Source organism: Pinus tabuliformis, chromosome J (assembly GCF_031772625.1).
Source record: "Pinus tabuliformis cultivar Carrire ecotype Pingquan chromosome J, CPIR1, whole genome shotgun sequence".
NCBI classification, from domain to species: domain Eukaryota; kingdom Viridiplantae; phylum Streptophyta; class Pinopsida; order Pinales; family Pinaceae; genus Pinus; species Pinus tabuliformis.
The window spans coordinates 1,372,269,462-1,372,291,350 of NC_142295.1; the positions used below are offsets into that span (position 1 = coordinate 1,372,269,462).

At 38.0% G+C, this 21,889-nt stretch overlaps 1 protein-coding gene across 1 annotated transcript in view; it reads left to right on the plus strand.

Annotated features, from left to right (window-relative positions):
• LOC149232472 (uncharacterized) overlaps positions 1-21,889 on the plus strand; it is a 207,067-nt gene that overhangs the window by 61,231 nt on the left and 123,947 nt on the right. The gene's annotated exons all lie outside the window — the stretch shown is intronic.

Below are 21,889 nucleotides of genomic sequence, written 5' to 3' on the forward strand. Positions count from 1 at the left end.
TCTAGTCATGATAACTATTTGTGAGGTGTTTTCAATTTTTTCTTCTTATTCCAATCTTCACTTATTATTATTAGAGTTTGTCTTATTTATCTCATCAAATAGCTACCAATACAAAGAGACAAGAAAACAAGATGTTGGCATTCTGCTAGGGCCAAAACCTCTCCCTCTTCGAGAGGAAAACCCACACAAAATTATTCTTATAGAGATTCCAATTGACGAATACAAAGACCATGACCGTTGACCTATTAGGCCACTCCAAGACCAAGACACCAATCCTCTTCCTTTGTAACTACTGATATCATCATCATAACTGCACCATGATTTCTCCTTCACCAAGATCTTCACCATACCAACGAGGTTTCCATATATATGATTGATATATGTCTCTAACTCCACCAAGATCATGACTGTATCATAGCTACACCTTTAACCGAGATTATAGCCTTGTGACCGTGTCTTCATTGAGTTCATATCTATACTAAGGTCATGACTACACCTTTGAGACATAGTGTCTTCTCATCATGATTATGCCGAGACTGTATGTGCCACTGTGGGATCCTGAAATCATCTCCTTAACTGAGATTGTGACTGTGTTTTCATTGCAATGAAATCTTCCTTGCCATACTATGCCAAGACTAATTTACTGAGATCCCTTACCTAAGTCGAGACTGTAGTTTCCTTTCATTGATATCTATGCCATCAAGGAGGAGGCTATGTAATCATTAACGAGATCTGTACCTATTCGAAGTTTAGAGAGAATCTGAGTTTCTATTTTGTTTGTGGTAACCCTAGCCACATATATATAGTTGTCTGTCTTGTATATAAGCTGACTTGAGTTTATGAAGACACATGTCACCTTATTTAAGACGACATGTCTGTTCTTTAATTAATTTGCAGGCCGACATGAATATGATTGTGCTTGTCATTTTGGAGGGATGCTTTGACATTTATATATACTCATATATATATTTCTCATGCTTAAGAAGAGCTTATTTTGAAATATTAATAAAGCCTAAGGCTCTCAATGGGAGATACTATTAAATAAAACTCTTGCTCATGAAACCCATGCAACAAGGAATAATAAATTCATTTTCTTTCTTACAAAAATCACAATTACAATGTCATGAAGACCGAACCTAGTTACTCTTTCTTCAACACAACATCCATGGAATGAACCCAACAATGCTTATACTCAAAACCCTGATTCAGAAACTTGTAATGAACTATCACTATCTGTGGTCAACTTTCAAACACTGCAGTCACAAAGAGAAATATTTAGAAGATTGAGATTTCATCTTTTAGGTCCTAGTCACTCAGAGGAGGTGCCATGTGAGTGACTATGGCTTCCTAGTCGCTCCCTTAAACTTGGCATGCGAGCAACTGGGGTCAGATATGGACTACGGAAACCCTAACTCTCAATTGAATGGATGGAGAGTTGTACATGCGATTGGAAGGCTATGATCGTAAAAATAAGCTTCTGTGCGAGTGAATGCGGTTGAATCCTTTCTATGATGTGCCTGCCATTGAGGCCCAAAACCCTAAATCAGAGATGCGAACTTCAGATCCTACAATTTCACTTCAGAGCAAACCTGATCCTCTGTAGACAAGCCTCAGGCTTGTGCAAGCCAAAAACCAAGATAGAAGAGTGTCCCATGATTGTGTCCAAATTAGGTAGAGGTTACTTACATGGGTGTCCACTTTGCTTTAGGGACGACCTTATCAAATGTGCACATGTGGGATTTTCTTCATAAATACACTTTCCCTTATCCATTTTGAGTGATCTTTAGGTCGATTTTGGTCTTCTCGAAAAGAGGAATTCAATGAAATAATCATCTCCATAAAGTGATATATACAAATTGGAATTTTACTAAAGTTGAATATTTTAACACTCTATCTCAACTAGGGAGAATTCCACCTGCATCATGTCATGTGTATCCTGTCATCAAATCATATCCAATCTAAAGTATCTCATCATTTTGTATCATCACTGATAATATCACTTCATCTCTTTCTCATTCCTCCTTATCTCTTGATTTTCCCTAATCATATGCTGAACATTCTCGAATCTAAAAGAAGAAGAATTTGTCATCGAAGGGGAGCCTAAGATACCACCCTCTATTCATCGGGCCACTACCTGAAATATTTGTCAGTGGGATACTACTCGGAATCTCTACCAGCGGGCTACTACCCAAGAATATCAATGGGGAGTCAGATCTATGACCCACATCATTATCAGAGAGCATACCACCAGGGAGCACATCTCAACCTGGAACCATATTTGGAAGCATATCTGTTATGCAACCAGCTCACAAAATAGAATAAAAGATAGATCAACGCCTTCAAAATCAGCCTCTTCGAGGGGGAAACCTCCTTTACATTACACAAATGAACACTTCTTGGATGATACAAATGACAAAACCTCCTTTCTATATATAGGAGTCTAAGGGGTCACAATATAATCAAAGCCGACATTACAATAATAATATAAGGGCACAACAATAACAATAGTGGGCTTCTGTGGGGCACAATAATAACAATATGGGGACAATAGGGGCACAACAATAATAATAAGGGCTACAATGACAATAGTAATGTGGGAATCACTAGTATTATAGGGACCTAACATGTCCCTCTCCTTCAAAAAAAGTGTTGTCCTCAACACTTGAGTAGTTCTGGATGCTTCTGTATAAAATTCTCACCCTCCCATGTGGAATCTTCAGTGGGTAAGTTCTTCCACTTGATGAGATACTCCGAAATTGATCGATTTCATAGTTGTCGAGTTCTTGTTTCTATGACTGCTTCAGGTTCCAATATGATTTTTACTTCTTCATCAAGTTATGGCAGTATTGTTTGAACTAGGTGCACTCGAGAAGCTGCAAGAAGCTCCAATTTGTATGCCATAGTACCAATATTTTGCAATGCCTTGTATGGACCATAATACTTTGGTGATAGTTTATTATCCGTATTAGCTTGCTTGAGGGACATTTATTTATATGTTTTTAGTTGTAGGAATACCTAGTCACCTACATCAAAACTTCGTTCGCTGTGATGTTGATTTTCCTATTGTTTCATTCTATTTTGCGCCGAAGTAAGGTTATCCTTTAAGAGTTGGAGAACTTGTTGTTGACGCTCGATGTGATATTCCACTGCTTGAACCTTATAATTTTCTCTTAAATATGATGTGATGGACGGTGGATGATATCCATAAAGTTCCATAAATAGGGTTATTTTTTCCATAGTATGGAAGGAAGTGTTATACCACCATTCAGCTAGAGGAAACCATTTGACCCATTATGTTTGTTTATCAGATACAAATCAATGAAGATATCCTTCCAAACATTTGTTTACTATCTCAGTTTTCCCATCAGATTGAGGATGATAAGATGAGCTATGAGCTAACTGAGTACCAAGGCAAGAAAATAATTCTCTCCAAAAATTTCCTGTGAAAATGGGATCTCTGTCGCTTACAATAATATTTGGGTTTCCATGTAGCTTTTGAATTGTTTCTATAAATGCAGTAGAAACTGTACTGGCTTTAAATGGATGTGATAGTGCACAAAAAAGTGCATACTTGGTAAGTCTGTCAACTACCACCATGATGACATTCTTTTCTTCGCACTTGGCTAAACCTGTGATAAAATCCATTGAAACCTCCTCCCAATGTTGGCTTGGAATGGATAAAGGTTGTAATAGACCGGGGGTCTTAATTGTTTCAACTTTACTTTGTTGGAAAACCAAACATTATTCCACAAACTTTTGAATATCTGATTTAAGGCCATCTCAAAAAAATTCCTTCTTAACCCTGCGGTAAGTTTTTAAAAATCCTGAGTGCCCTCTTAAGGGAGAGGTGTGCAATTCCATAAGAATCTTTTGTTTGAGTTGGGAATTCTTACATAGGTATAAGCGATATTTGTACCATAATGAATAATTTTTCCAGCTAAATGTATCAGATGTACTGGGATCTTGTTGTAGCTTTTGAATGAGTGCCCACACTTCTTCGTCATTCTTCCATTCATCCCTTGCTTCATTTATCCAATCTGGTTGGATAATAAAAATGGCGCAAAGCAATGCTTCCACATCCTCATCCTTTCTTGAGAGTGCATCTGCCACAACATTTTGCTTCCCTTTTTTGTAGATGATTTCAAAGTCATAACCCAACATCTTTGTGACCCATTTTTTCTGCTATTTTGAAGATAATCTTTGTTCTAAAAAGTATTTAAGACTATCAGGATTAGTTTTTACCTTGAAGTGTCTTCCCATTAGGTAGGGTTGCCATTTCTTAAGTGCATGTAGTATTTCCAACATTTCCTTCTCATAAATAGATTTGTGTAAATACTTTCCTTTGATTGGATGACTTTCGAAAGCAATGGGTTTTTCTTTTTGCATTAAAACAACACCAATTCCATTTCTCGAGGCATCACATTCCACAATAAAGGTTTTTGTGAAGTTTGGTGTAGCTAAGACTGGTGCTTGGAACATTGCATCTTTAAGATGTTCAAAGGCCTTCGTTGCTTCTAGAGTCCATGAAAATGCATATTTCTTCAATAATGTTGTTAGAGGTGCTGCTATTCACCCATAATTCTTAACAAACTTGTGATAATACCCTGTTAGCCCGAGAAATCCTCACATATGCTTTATGGATGTGGTTTTTCCATTCCTTAATGGCTTTAATTTTTCTAGGGTCTACCTTCATACCTTCATGAGATACAATATGACCAAGATATTCCACCTATTTTACTCCAAAGAAACATTTGGAGCTTTTTGCATATAATTGTTTCTCCTCCAATAGTTTGAGCACCCTGTCAACATGTTGAACATGATCCTTCCAAGACTTTCTATAGATTAGTATATCATCAAAAAATACTAACACAATTTTTCTAAGGAAGGGTTTGAAAATGGAATTCATCAAACCTTAAAATGTAGAAGGTGCATTGGTAAGGCCAAAAGGCATGCCCAAAAATTCACAATGACCCTCATGAGTTCTAAATGCTGTTTTTGGAATGTCTTTAGTCTTCATTCTTATTTGATGATATCCTAAACGAAGGTCCAATTTGGTGAAATAAATTGATCCATGCAATTCATCCAATAATTCATCAATGACAGGAATGGGAAATTTATCTTTAATAGTGAGATTTTTGAGGTCCCTATAATCGGGACACATGCGCCATGACCCATCCTTCTTGTGCACCAATACTATTGGAGTAGAGAAAGAACTTTGACTAAGTTGAATTATATGAGCCTCTAGAATTTCTGCAACCATACATTCAATTTCACTCTTTTGGGCATAGGGATATCTATAAGGCCTGATGTTTGGAGGAACACTTCCTGGAACCAAATGAATAGCATGATCATGATCACGAATAGGTGGTAGGCCTTTGGGAGTCTCAAATACCTTATGGAGCCTTAGATACCACCTTATATTCATTGGGCTACTACCCGAAATCTCTGTCAGCGGGATACTACCCGGAATCTCTACCAGCAGGCTACTACTCGAGAATATCGATGGGGAGTCAGATCTACGACCCACATCATTATTAGAGAGCATATCACCAGGGAGCACATCTCAACCTGGAACCATATTTTGGAGCATATATCAACCCAAAATCTCATGGGGGAGATACTAATATGACCCCATATTGAGCAATAGGAAATGTAGGGGAGCTATTACTCAGCCCATCCTATTTTCTACCGATATTCCCAACAATGACCCTCAAGAGTCATCTGGTAGAACACCTGCATCATAATCGGATATTGGATGAGATACCTAACTTACCAAGATGTAAGGATCACACGCCTCCATGCCTCCTCAACCCATTGGCCAGCTGAGGAGGGACAATCCCAACAAGACCTTCTTGTGGGTATGATGCCAACAGGGGTATACTATGCAAAGACCAAGATAGGGTGAACTAATAATCCAACCATACAAATAGGGGTGATACCCTATTTTATAGATTTCCCTCAATCCAAGGAACCCTCTATCTCAATTCCACACCCTATGAGCTCAAACAGGGGAGGAAGAGCTGGCTCACTGTCCTTGATCAATCAAGCTTTCTATAGATTATAAACATATCATCATGCTCATATATCATAATCATCATGTCTTAATAGAAACTGTCTCCCGTTCATACAAGAAATCAAATCAAATATCATATTAGAATATATATATCATATTAATATATATATATATATATATATATATATATATATATATATATATATATATATATGACTGAGTTACCTTCATATATTGAGACAGTGTTTTTGTATGAGACAAGCTCAAGCTTTTGGTTGGCACCTCCTTGAGAGGGAGGATGACTATGGTATCCTATGGTATATATATATATATCACAAAAAGGGTACCATAGTCATCCTCCCTCTCAAGGAGGTGCCAACCAAAAGCTTGAGCTTGTCTCATACAAAAACACTGTCTCAATATATGAAGGTAACTCAGTCCCAACTATATGCGAGATTTTCTGCCAATTGGTTCCCACTATTTGCCATCATAATGTATCCATGTCATATCTAGATCTTTCTCAGATGGATCTCTAAGCAGCTTCTTCATCCTACCACATAGCTAGCCATGCTAGCAACATTATATTCAACCTCGGTCGTGATACAGACCTCTCATCAAGATATCATGGTAGATCTCATACTAAAGCAACATCCCAATGTGATCAACAATAATAATCCAAAAAATCATCAGTACATCCATGCAATATCATAGAATGAATATCTCAGATCAACATTGATCATCCCATGCAAGTATATAGAATGATGCTTGGAGGAAAATTAATGTATATGAAGTGACTCAATCATGAATTTATCTAGATTCTATCCACATCAATGTTCAAAACAAAACATTAATGCCTCAATCAACTGTCGGGTGCCAAGTAAAGTTCAAGAATATCTCTTCACAACTTCTTGAAATTCAACCAGAGTGTCCAAGGATTTTCATTTCTACTTTCCAAAAACTCTTCAATAGATTCAAAATATAGATTTTCTTTTCCAAACTTTAGAAATCGATTCATCATGCCATGATTTATTATTTAGATCTTCAGAAGCCATCTCCATCTTACTTAGATCATCAGAGGCTCATTACCTGTCAAGAGTAGACCATCAGTATATAAAACCAAAATCAAAATCAAAGTCATACCTTGGAACACTTTTGAAGTAGATGTTTGGATCAAAACATATTCTTCTTGGCTTCACCACATAACTGTCAATGCAGACATATCTAGATCAGGGAGCTTGCTTTACACAAAGCTTTCTGCAAACATAACACTTTACCAAAGCAATATGCTTAGCCTTACACCAATCAATGTTGTCAGATCAAAACTAATATCAAACTCATTAGTATCATTTGTATCAAATTATTTAGACTCGGTGAAAGGTAGAGCTCTCATCAAGTCATAAATTCATCTATTATCATGCCAACAAGTTGTCATTTATCAAACAATCTCAATCCAAATTTTATTGAGTAATTTTCATGATCATAATATAAGTTACTAGATGAAAACACATACACCAAGGATAAGTCATGCAGGTTCCATCCAGAACTTTATACCGAAGCACAACTGTCAACACTTCAACCATTGTGCTGAGAACAAAGAAGGCAATGAAAAAGCCTATCAAATACCAATATTAGTCACTGAAAGTCACTATGCCCACATAGAATTTTCATCAAGGAAAATCATCAGTCGTCAAATCAAATCATTAGTCATCAGGTCAAATCCAAATGTGATATCATAGTGAGATATATAGTCCAAAACATATCTTAATTATCAAGTCTAGGTTCGAAATCATTATCATATCAAAACTCCAAACACTACTCGTTTATATCAAACAACCAAATCATGTTGAAATCTTGTAGCACAAACTTCAAACATAATGACATATCTATATGCATGTCCTGGTCACCTGAAAATACACGTTCAATCTATATATTCATATTATAGTAAACATTCATACTTTCTTGCTCACAGATCTTTTTGTTGTCTGCTCCATATTTGTAGGCCTGACATCTTTCAGGTGTACTTCTAAATTTATACATGAAACTTCATTCTTGTGTCCAACAGATATAGTCAAACCCATAGGCATTCTTATGTGCAGTTAGAAGAATACAGTCCTTGACCTTACTTCTGTGCAGCTAAAAGGCTACAGTTGCACCTGTAACCCTACTTCTGTGTGACTGAGGCTTAGAGTAAGGGAAAACTCCCCTCTTCTAAGATAAGAACTTTGCTGCATATCAATAATGTCATATATTTGTTTGTTTATGCCCTTAAATAATACTTCAACAGTAAATAATATACATATAATTCCAATGGTAATAGGAGTAAGGATCTTATGGAGAGATTCTCCCTCTGAATGGGAATCCACTTTAGTCATCTTCATTTAAGTCTTCTACCTATCGATAATACTATCATGCATCAACAGATCTGTTAGATCATAAAGTGAGAATATATCCACATATTCATCATGGTCATATATGTTAGCATCAACTACTTCATCATGACATCAATATTTAATCAAGGGTTAGTGTTAAATAACTAATAGGAGCATACTTCAAGAAACATGATCACAAAATTGCTTCTTCGTAACTCAATCCATTAAGTCAAGGCATTCAATTTTACCATATGCCATAATTACTAAGCACATCAAAGCATAACCATGGTAAACAAGGGTTCCTGAATATCAAACTCATTGTTACACTTCTATCGTCATGGCTACCATGCTCAATATCAATAGTATCAGTTTATCATCTATTAGAATCAAGGTGCTAGCCTTCTTCATGGGATCAAGATGATGAGGCTCATCAATAGGTATATCATAAGGGTCACAATGCCATCATCCAACTTTAAAATTATATCTTTCTCACATTTTTTTACATATGTTATTATATTATGCTTAGTGTGAAGGGTAAAAGATGTGTTGCTATGTCATGTGGCTTAATATGCTTTAAATGCAAGAATTGGACAAATTTTGAGATAATTTGAATGTAGAATCTTAGAGTAGACAACATGGAGAGATTCTAGGAGATTTTCAACCTCCTTAAATTATTCAATCAGTCAAATATCACCACTTTATCTCGCATAACCCAAGGTCATTGGAAGCCAAACAAGACGAGGTCATCTGCAGCCAAGCTAATGCAGTTCAAGGAAGATCTAGATCCACCTTTCTCAAGTTTGGGAGACATACATCTCTATTTTCTATGGAGCTATTGGTAGCTACTCTTTTATATAAATAAACATGCCAAGGAACTCATTAGGATTCAAATTTTGGTTGTAGCTAGGAGGATATTGAGCTCAAGCACTTGTGCCTTCTATTTTTTATTATTATGTGATGTATTTTACATTTCTGCAATGATAATAAGAAGTTTCTTGTTGATCCATCACTGAGTTAGTCCAGAGGGATGAAGCTCTTAGGTTTGGGCCCAATCTTAGTAACTTAGGTCCCTCCTATTTATTGATATTTATTTTAGCTTAGAATGTTTGATTAATTGCTGCCTCTTAGTAGAATATAGTTCCTCAAAAATTATGTGATTGTGGCCTCTATCTCATCTCTCTCATGGGAGCATGATTAGAGGACTCCACCATCACAGCCCAAAAACATTATGTGATTTCTAGGAAAAGTATACATTTGTTATCTTGATTTACATATTATTTTTGTAGCTTAGAAGTTAATTCATTGCATAGATCAGAGTTCTTAGCATTAGTTAGATAGTTTCCAAATTCAACTCATATTTTCCACCATTGGTTTTAGTATTTTGTAAATGGAAAGAAGAACAGGTGCATATGATTTTGCATGACTGTTGGACCTACAGGAAATGGATATTTTCACCATATCCATCTAGGACTTCTCTACTCTCTTTTGATGAATTCCAACCGATGTTCTTGATCACTATTGTTAGGTCACTGTGAGCAGCCTCCTAGTCCAAAACTAGCCTCCCTGAAGTGTTGAGCTTGGTTAGGGGTGTTGGTCACCTTCCACCCATCCACGAAAACCTTCATTCATCTTTCCATCCCTTTATTCCGTCATTATTACCTTCCAAACCCTCTCGACACCCTTCCTGTAGCATTTCAGGACTTCCTATAACAATACAAGAATCCTCTAGCAACTTCTTGTAGCACCCCAATAGCAACCTGTTTTGCCCTTGTTTTGACCTGTAATGCCAGTGTAGCTTAGTATAGGAGTAGGTTAACCCCCCATCTTGGAATCCATGACAAGAGATACCACCTAGGCCATTCCCTCCGTTCCTTTTCCTTTAATGCAAGATAAAATAACATTAGTCTATTCACAATAGGTTTGGGAATTAAGAAATTACTCAATCTGCAAGTGTGAATTAGATAAATGATGCATGAATTCTTGAGTTGTGAGTTGGTAGAATAATATTCCATTTTCAAGTGAATCTATTAGCTAGATGGTTTATTTCAATTAGTGTAGTTTCCTTTCTATAGGTAGCATAAATCTTGTGTTCTTTTATCTATTGATTCAGTAACATTTACAAGTTGACAACATTTACAACTTAGAGTTGAACATCATTTACTTTTTCTGCACTAGGACTAGATTTTGAGTTATGCTTTCAGTAGTTAATCTCCCCTAGTTCAGTAGAAGAATGGTCTTGGATCCCTAATGATCAAATGACCGAGTTGAGGGTGGCATGAGTAGAATTTCATCTATGTATATAGCAATTTCACCTCAAAGTTTGTATGAACCCCCACGCTAATAAATAGAGTTGAGGAGCCTTTGGGAGTTGCAACACTCTTGGTGCAATACCAGGGCTCACCACTTTTTGGCGCCATTGTTGGGAAGGTGTCTAGGTAGATGTTATTTCTTCTTTTCTTTTAGTTTTGCATTTAGTTTAAAAAAATCATATAAAATAATTTATTTTTTCTTTCATGGCTTATAGGAGTAGAGACACTCTAGGAAAATCTTTCCAGACACCCCTACACCATCAAAAAATCAACCTTCACTCTTCTATTGTGACTGTTAACTTCCCTCTCTGACTACAGGGGAGTTAGAAGACCCCTTAGGTGAAAAACCCGAGATCCTTGAAGAACTTATTCGGGAAGAAGAATAACCCATTCCACATACCCACACCATGGCTGAAAACAAGAATGAGGAGGTTTTCCCTATCAGATAAACTAATGGAGAGGCTAGAATCAAGAATATAATCCCTACTTCCCTTCCTCACTTCCATGGCTTAACCTCTGATGACCCTGATACTTTTATGTTTGAGTTTGTTGTTGTCTGTAGGACTTATGACTATACCCCTGATGACCAAAAGATAAAGTTATTCCCATCTACCCTTAAGGATGCAACCTTACACTGGTTTATGGGTCTACCAGGTGATAACATCACTATCTGGGCTTAGATGCAGCAAGCCTTTAACAACAAGTACATCGAATATTGTATTTCCAAAGAAACCAAATAGAAAATATTTAGAATGACTCTTAGACCTGATGAATCCCCTAAAAGAATATGAGGAAAGTTTCCAACTCAATTATAGGAGGGCCAGATGCACCCTTGATCCCGAATCACTCAAGTTAGTCCTTCTCTGAGGAATTAGGGAGGACATTCTAGAAACCCTCAACATGCTATCTGCGGGAGACATCTATCAGTTACCCTATGAAGACATCAAAAAAATATTCAAAAACCATTCAGGGCTGCTAGGAAGAAGGGTAGGGCTAGTCAAGATTTGGTCAGTTCCTCTCCCTTCACAACATCCATCAAGAATGAAATTGGAAACATGTTGGAGGACTTTAAAAGTGAAATGTTACATACCTTTTCTTTGAAAATGGATACCTTTCAAATCTAGAGGATACAAGAGGAAATAGAGAGGGCCATAGCTATCTTTTTCCATAAATTCACTAGAAGGCACGCCAAAAATGAATGTCCATTAAATGTTATAGAGGTCTGCTCAGTCTATGAGGAAAACCATGCTGCAAATAAGTGTCCTTATTTTCTTGGATTGAAGGTTGTATACCAAGGGGCAGAAGGTGGGGCTGAGCAACTCTATTTCATCAATCAAAGGATACCTCAAGGACGTGGACTATCCCAGCAGGGCATGCAAGGTGCATCCACTCTTATTATCATCCCAACCAGAATGCACCCTTGCCACCTTGGTGCTCTTCCACTCATCCATCATGGTCCACACCTCCTTCTTGGAATTATGCACCTCAATATCTTCCCCAACTTGTCAATCAACCATTTCAGCCATATGCTTCTCCACATCCTCAGTGGAATAACCCATCACAAGTGTGGAGGCCTCAACTAAACCAACCTCTTGCTTTACTGTCTACACCTCCATCTTAACCAAAAATCAATCATCCTTCTCCACCCAAGAAACCTCATATTCCTGCTCAAACCAATTCAAAATTGAGTAGGCATAACAAGTCTATAGTGGAGAGACGTCTTACCCTACCTATGCTATGGAGATCGAGGAAATCAACCTTAGGTCTGGAAGAGTTCTCCCAGATAACCAACCTCCATCTCCACCCGAGGATATTGAAGAGGAAAAGGAAACCTCATTTTCCTGAGAGATTGATCCATTCTAACCATCGCACCCTAGAAGAGACTGAACTTTTGGGAGAATTGAAGAATCTCTCTGTTAAAATTCCCCTCCTCCAAGCTTTCAAGGATGTTCCAATCTACAATAATCTTATCAAAGAGAAATTTTTAAAACATAATGGGAGGATAAATAAATACACCCCTACCATCAATGTTATTGGTCAATTATCTGATTTGATGCTGGGGAGAGTGATTTTCCCAAAATATTTAGACCCTGGAAGTCCTGTGGTTGTTGTACACATTGATGGCATCATTTCCCCTCACACCTTGATTGATCTTAGGGTTTCCATCAATGTGATGACTAAAGAAACCATGCTAAAGCTAAACCTCCAAGGATTCTTGATAAACACCACTACAGTTTTGAAACTTACAGATAGGTCTACAGTGGCTCTTGAAGGAGTTTTTGAGGATGTTATGGTCTCTATTGAATCCTGAGAGTATCCTACTGACTTCTTCATTATCCAACCAAAAAAAAATTCAATGGTTATCCTCTCTTCCTTAGAAGACCATGTCTAGCCACTTTTGATGGTTACATAGGTTACAGGGTTGGGAACATGACTATTAAGAATGTACATTTTTCCAAACAGTTGGTATTGTACCATCCTTCTCAGCCATCCTTTGAGCATGACTTACCCTTATGGTTCAAGGAGGAGGAGGAAGATGCAGTGTATCATACAACATCCTATCCAATATGTACCCTAGATGTTGTTGTAGGAGGGGGGAAACTTGATGAAAATGGTCTCATTAACAAAATCCTCCAGAACCAACGCCCCAATACCTTACCTCTTGATGGGATTGTGAAGGAATCTCAGGGTAATCCTTGGACTAAGTTATGCCTAGTTGATCCAAGCCCTGAACATGTCAAATTTGTAGAATTTGGTCCATCTAGAATCTTGAATATTAATCCCTTTCTCTCAGCCAACTAAGAAGAGAAGTTGTGAAAAATGTTGAGAGAGAACTTAGATGCTTTTGCTTGGAGCTATAAATAAATGGAAAGGGTGAATCCTTCATTTTGTACTCATAACATCTACATTAAGGATATATGAAAACCCATGCGCCAACCTTAGAGGAGAATGAACCCAACCCTCAAAGACATAGTAAAGGAGGATTTTCAAAAGTTGATGGATGCAGGGTTCATATACCCCATCTCAGATAGTGAGTGGGTGTCCCTTCTATTTTTGGTCCCAAAGAATAATGGGAAGTGGAGGACCTATGTGGATTACAGAGAGATGAAAAAAGGCACCAAGAAGTACCATTTCCCTTTACCTTTCATTGATCAAGTTTTAGATGGTCTTGGAGGGAAGAAGCTCTTCTTTTTCCTGGATGGATTCAGTGGTTGCAATCAGATCCAGATCAACCCTGAGGACCAAGAAAAAACTACATTCACATGTCCTTGGTGTAACTTTTCTTATAGGGTCCCTCCTTTCAAATTATGTAATTCCCCTGGCACTTTTCAAAGGGAAATTCTAAGCATCTTTGCTGAGCTAGTCCATGACTCTGTAGATATCTACATGGATGATTTCACTCCCTATAGGTGTGACTTCCTAGAGGTTCTCTCTAAACTGGGGAAAGTCCTTAAGAAGTGCATCTAAATGAACCTCTTGCTTAGTCCTAAGAAGTGTGAATTCTTAATGAATGTAGGGATTATCCTTGGCCATTCAATATCTCACAAGGGAATACAAGTGGACCCAAACACAATAGCCATCATAAAAAGGGTCCCTACTCCTCAAAAGCAAAGGGATGTTAGGAGTTTCTTGGGCTTAGCTGGATATTATAGGAGGTTTGTCAAGGACTTTAACAAAGTAGCCTCACCATTGTTTGGATTGCTTTCTAAGGATGAAAAATGTTGCTGGACAAATAGCTGCTAAGAGGCCCTAAAGATATTGAAAGGAAAATTAACCACTACACCCATACTTAGAGGCCCAAATTGGACTTTTCCTTCCCATATCCATGCTAATGCATCTGACAAAGTTGTGGGGGTATATTTAGGCCAAATAGATGGTAAGTTACCTTATGCCATTTAGTTCATTAGTAAAAATATGTCTAAGGCTGAATTGAACTACACTGTAACTGAGAAATAACTCCTAACTATTGTACACTCTTTGAACAAGTTTAGACATTACATCACTAGATGCCAAACTTTTGTGCATACTGACCATGAAACAATCAAATACTTGAGGAACGAGACTGATGTTAAGGCTAGAATCATTAGATGGTTTCTATTGTTACAACAATTTGGTTTAACTATCATTGACAAGCCAACAAAAGAAAATGTAGTTGCAGATTTTCTGTCTAGACTTGCTTTGCTTGCAAATGATGAAGGGATGGTTGATGGTCAACTTCCAGATATGCACTAATTTTCTATCTTAGTGCTCTCTCCATGGTTTGTTGACATAGCCAACTACCTAGTTGCTGCAAAATTTCCTCCAAATTTGTCATTCGGGGAGAAGAGCAGAATTATAAGCCTAAGAATGCCCCTTTCACTTGGATTGGGGGAAATATCTTTGAGCTAGGACCAGATCAAATCTTGAAGAGATGTGTCAGGGAAGAGGAAGTCTTTTATATCCTCTCATCCCGTCATGATGGGCCATGTGGAGGTAATTTTGCTTCCAAGAGAACAATTTTCAAAGCTCTACAAGTTGGCTATTACTAGCCCACTCTCCACCAAGATGCAAGAAGGTATACTAGCATATATGATCAGTGCTAGAGGATGGGGAAACCCACACCCAAGGATGAAATTCCCCTACAACCTTAGGTGGATTTGGAGCCACTTGATAAGTGGGGCATGGATTTCATTGGGCCAATTGATCCACCATCATGGTAGAAAAGGTACATCATTGTGTGCACTGATTATTTGACAAAATGGGCTGAGACAAAGGCTGTCAAGGCAGAAAAAGAGGAGAAAGTTGCTGATTTCTTAAGGGAGAATGTGTCCTGCAAATTTGGGTACCCCAAAGAAATAGTCACTGATCAGGGAGCTCAATTCAGATCACATCTGATCGAGATTCTATTAAGGGAAATATACTGCCTATCATCCTCAGGCAAATGGACAAGTAGAGGTCACAAATATGGAATTATAAGGCATACTCACCAAGGCTGTGGGCAGAAGGACGAGGGACTTGGCAGACAGATTAGTGGAGGCCACTTGGGCCTATAACACAACTTGGAAAACAACTACTGGTTTTATCCCATATGATTTGGTCTATGGAAATAAAGCTTTGCTCTCTATTGAGTTTGAGTCTAATACTTTGAGAATGGCAACCCAATTGGATTTAGATGTCACCAAACCACAAAATCAGAGGCAATGGCTTGGCTGAGTTCAAAACGCATGCCCTCCTACACACTGAAGTTATCCAATTGCAGAGGAAGGTCTGGAATGATAGGCAAATCAAGGACAAAGTTTTTCAAGAAGGGGATTGGGCCTTACTATATGACTCTAGTGTTGAGCCCCAAAACTACCTCTTTTTCAAGCATTTTCTTCACCCTTCTTCCTTTGTTTTCCCATACTAGTGCATCCTAAGCCATCAAAAGTCATTACATGTTGATTCTAGGAGTACATTTTAGTGATTTTCAAATTATATTACTATGTGTGTTATTTGGATAAGGTTTTGTTTCTCAGCTATGGAATGTAGCCACTTTCCGCAGCTAACTGGAAATTCCGCAACCATCTTCATACTCTTGCAGGTTACAGGTGTTGAGAAGAGGAACAAGCCACATGGGTAGCTCAGGAAATGTCAACACATGGATAGGGTCCTATTCATTTGATCAGATTTGAGGGAAAAGACCCCGGTCAAAGGGGAGTCAACGGAGAAGTTCTACAGCAGTTAGAACTCTGTTTTGGCATGCAATTGAGTACGGGGCCTATTCCTGAACCTGAGGATTCGTTTTGCCACCTGCATAACCAAATACAACACCCACTATGTAGAGATTTACTGTTTATGCCAACTGGAAGACTAAATCCTCGGATGCATGACATGTTCACGTGTCTACCGTAGAAGATTTTCCTCTTAGAAACAATTATGAATTTCTCCTATAAATTCAAGCATTTGGAATGTAGACAAGCTAATGTTTTTACTGTTGAAATAGTGTGATTCCCGTTTGTAATCAAGAGACACACAGTTCTCTATTTTCATAATATAAAAACTCTGTTTTCATATATGTCTGCCTAAGCATGTGAAGTAGATTTGCATTGATAATCCAAGGCTGTGCAAAGGGCCCCTGCGTGGCTGAGGTTTCTTTTTCATTTCTGTATATTTCCATTTGTATTTTCTTTCATTCAACTATATATTGCTTGTGTTTTGTTTCTATTCATAATCATTTTAACATTGTATATGTATTGCAATTTGTTACTTGTTTTTACTAACCCTGATAGATGCATTTCAGAGTAGCAGTAGTTCTTTAAATTTGTTTATGCTTGAGCTTCTTAGTTGTAATCTAAAACTTGCATCAAGTAGAATTTTTGGGACTCACTTCTTCTACTGTTATTTAGTTTCCAATTTCAAGTTGTTTTATGTTTTTTCTCAATAGGATAGACACTCATTACATAAGTATATGTTTCCGTAGCCTTTAGTTGATGGTTTACCTTCAAAGCTAATTGGCGAAATATGGAGTTTATGAATGAGATTTACTTGCTGTTCAGTACATTTTCTTTCTTAATATAGTCACTCATGTTATAAGCTGATATTTCCGGAGCCTTTAGTTGATGAATTCAAGATAATTGGCAAAGTGCTATGTTTATACATGACTTTACTTGTTGTTTATTAGTTTAGAGCTAGATAGTTTTTAATGTCATTTTCTCATGATATAAGATGATATTTCCGAAGCCTTTAGTTGATGAATTCAAGCTAATTGGCGAAGTGTTGTGTTTATAAATGAGTTTACTTGTTGTTCATTAGTGTAGAGTTAGATAGTTTAATGTCATTTTCTCATGCTATAAGACGATATTTCCAGAGCCTTTAGCTGATGACTGATTTTCAAGTTAATTGGCGAAGTGCTATGTTTATGGATGAGATTACTGGTTGATCATTAGTTTAAAATCAATTTCAAGTTTTACTTTTGCCTTTAGTTTAATTGCAGCAGTTCATTAGACTTTAATTTTGCAGATAGAATAGACAACAAAAGTAGTAGTTTCATTTCTAGTACTTCATCCTCGGTTTGATATAGATAGTTGCATGTTCATTTTCTCATTCAAGTTTTAATTTTATAGATAGCAGTTTCAAGAGTCTTTTAAGCTCATATTTTTGAAAACATTACAATAAGCAATAAAATAAGCTTTTTATTCATCTTCTTGAAACTCCACTTCCAAAATTGACCGAAAAAGTACTTTTAAACTCCCACTTTAGCAGTAGATTATGATTTCAATTACATTGCAGCATTCTAGGAGGTCAAAAGAACAAAACCCCAAAACAACATAAAATTGAAAATAGTAAGGTAAGAAAGGGTTATCTAGCACATATAGTGCACTACACTTCATTAGTTTACGACACCCGGATTGATAATTTATGTAGCAATTCAGGACACTAAATTGACTAAACATTTTGGCGCCATTGCTGGGGAAGTGTAACTAGGTAGCCTATCTCTTACATTCAATTTTTTTTTTTTTAATAATTTCTCAAGTATGCTCTTCTCTTGCACTTTGTGTGATCTGGAGAATCAGAAAAAGAATTATTAGTCCAAAAAAAAATCATCAGAAACAACCAAAAATGACATGGATAGAGAAAGAGATTTTAGGGGTAGATTTATAGCTAGGGGCAGAAGTTTGATTTTCACAACTCCAACTACTCCACCAAGGGTTAGAAAGGATACACCTCCATCCCAAACTCATACTCCCAGCCTTAGGATTCCTGGAATTCAAGGGGCAGCTGTTGGAAACACTGGGGGGGGGGGGGTGAATCAGTATTTCTTACAATTTTTTTTTTAATTGTTTTAGTGATTGCCAACAACCTATATAGATATGTATATGTATACATAGAACACAAAGATCAACAACTGAATTTAATGCTTTCATTAAAACTCAAGACAGTGCAAAGAAATAAATACAATATAAGTATAAATCTGATTGTGAATAGTTGCCAAGCTCCAACTTGGACTTCAGTGAGGCTCCAACCTCCAGAGCACCAATTCTGTTTTGCAGTGGTTCTGCACTTAGGATCACCTACCCCAATGACTTCAGTCCAGTTCAGTTCTGAGGCTCCAACCTCTTGGGCTCCAACCCAACCTTGGTATAAAAAGGTATGCTGTTGCACTCTATTCTGTTGAGGTTGTCTCACTCCTGTTCTCTTGCCTCTGCTGCTTCTGCTGCCTCTATAGCCTTCGCTGCTTTTTCTGCCTCTTTTTCCTCAGCTGCTTCTACTACCTCACCCTCGGGTTCTTCACCACCATAATCGCACAAAAAATTCTCTGTTTCTCCTGTTTTATACATTCCCATGTCTTTGTCCATTCATTTCCACTTACACTGTCTCTTAGGCTTCCTCCTCAGTCATTGTCGTTTCCTCTGACTCGCTTGATTTAATGTTAATCAAAAGAAAATGATAGCTGACAAATATAAATTACAGAGGAAGTAAAATACTGTTTGGAAAGCCGAAGAAGCTGTTACTTCTTCCAAAGATCGAGTTTAGTCCATTAACTAGTAGAGTTCAGTATCAACTTAAAATCCCTAGCTCGCAGCAGAAAGCCTAAAAGTCATTATAGAAACAGTTCTAGGGTTGTCCTCTGCAGCGGTAAAACCCCAATCAATCTTATAAAACCTCAGTGGTCTAGAAAGCACCTAGATGTCAAAATCCTCGGTTGGAATGGCTGAGGAAGTGCGCTAAGCCTTTCAGCACCCATGCTGAGCCAAAGAGTGACCTGTTAAATGAACCTTGAACAGTAATCAGCTTCTAAGTGGGTATGGTGCCAAAGCGGATGCGTTTACTCTGGATTTCCAAGTTGAAGAGGTTGTCGGAACCTGCTATGAGCTTATTGTTTTATTCCAAAAACCCACGTAAATCCTTTTTCGTTTAGCCCTAGGCGCTAAGGTGTTAACACATATAACCATGCGCTTTTGCAAAGTCATATTACTCGCCGGGGCCCTCACCTGTCATGTCAGTCGATAAACGTGCATGATTAGATCCCGCCATCCGATCGCATACACCATATCATCCGACGGCGTTCACTAGCCCTCATACCTCAAGCCGCGCTCGCGATAACTCGCGGGGAAAGCGGTTTCACGCCCATCGCACCGGCCACGTGTAGCCGTTTCACTGGATCGCGCGGCCATATACGGATACCGCCCATCTCCAATAGGCAGTGCGATAATCCCGCTTACCGCCTGTTTGTACATCTCTCACGCATTAACCTCCATGCCACTTTCTTGCGTGATAGCTGTTGGATTTTCCACGAGGAGACCTAACGACTCTCGACCACCCGTTTCCGTTGCTTCCCAATGGCCGTCGGATTTTCACGGCTGCGATCCGACGACCCTCATTTCTCCATTTTATTTCCTCCCGATAGCTCCCTCTAATACGATCACCGCCATCGAATCACGTGATTCAATGGCTGAGCTTTATCTGTGGTATATTTTCTCCTCTTGTCTCCATCTGCTCCGATGGCTTTGTGTGCTCCTCTTCTTCGGCTCTGTCTGATCCTCTCGTCTCTATCTGCTCCTCAAATATTGACATATTGACATCAATGACAATCTGTGTCCAACAATCTCCCCCTTTGTTATTGATGGCAATATTCTTCTGCTTTCTCCCCCTTTGACATCAATGACAAAGGGATGCATATGGACTCCCCCTGTCAAAATGCTCCCCCTGTCCTGCTACATCTTTATGAATGAACTTGAGTGATGATAAAGAAATAACCCCCATCTTTTGACGCAGATGTTCGAATGCTTCTCGAGGAAGAGGTTTTGTGAAAATATTAGCTATCTGCTCCTTAGTATTGATATATTCCAGGACGATGTTTTGTTCAGCTACTTGTTCACGGAGGAAATGATACTTGATTGGTATGTGTTTGGTTCGTGAGTGCATCACAGGATTTTTGCTGAGACTGATATCACTTGTGTTGTCACAATAGACGGAAATTGGTTGATTTGTACATATGTCGAGATATTTTAGAGCTTCCTTCATCCATAGTATCTAAGAACAACAGTCTGCTGCAACAATATACTCAGCTTCGGCTGTGGATAATGATATGGATGACTGTTTTTTGTTGAGCCAGGATACCAAATAGTCTCCTAGGAAGAATGCATTTCCACTAGTTCTTTTCCGATCATCTATACTTCTAGCCCAATCAGCATCGGTGTATGCAGTTACAGTCAGTGTTGAGTCCTTTGGGTACCAAAGACCGAAATCAAAAGTTCCCTTTAGATATCTGAGAATTCTTTTTACAGCTAATAAATGGGATTGTTTGGGAGCAAATTGAAATCTTCCCACCATTCCTACTGCTTGCCTTATGTCTAGTCATGTAGGTGTTAAGTATAGAAGGGCTCCAATTATTGACTTGTAATGAGTTGCATCTACTAGAGGGGAGTCATCATCTTTGCTCAGTTTGCAATTTGTGGTCATAGGTGTGCTCATGGGTGCACAATCCTCCATTCCATATTTTTTGAGCATGTCTTTTAGATATTTGGTTTGAGATATACACAATCCTGCTCTAGTTTGAGATATTTGAAGTCCAAGGAAGTGGGACAACTCTCCTATCATTGACATCTCAAACTCTTTTGACATGTTTTGAGAAAATTCATGGCTCATTTCATCATTATTACTAGCAAAAATCAGATCATCGACATAAACAAGAGCAACTATTAACTTACCTTGATCTGTCTTTATGTATAGATTGCTTCCAACCACTCCCTTTTTGAAGCCTTGTTGTTGTAGATAGTGATCCAGTCTTGCATACCAAGCTCTAAGAGCTTGTTCCAACCCATATAAAGCCTTTTTCAACTTACAAACTAAGTCCTTTCCTATTGTTAGATCAAAACCTTCTGGCTGCTCCATGTAGACTTCCTCCTTGAGTTCCCCATTTAGAAATGCTGATTTCACGTCCATTTGATAGATTTTGAATCCTTTTGAGCAAGAAAATGCCAAGAACATCTTGATAGCTTCCATACGAGTCACTGGTGCAAATGTCTCTTCAAAGTCAATTCCTTCAATTTGTCAATAGCCTTTGCAGACAAGTCTTGCCTTGTTTCTAATAACCTGTCCTTCCTCATTCATTTTATTTTTGAACACCCATTTGGTTCCTATTATGTTTTTGTCCTTTGGACGAGGTACCAGCTCCCATGTCTTGTTCTTCTCAATTTGGGTCATTTCTTCTTCCATGGCTTTTACCCAATGAGGAT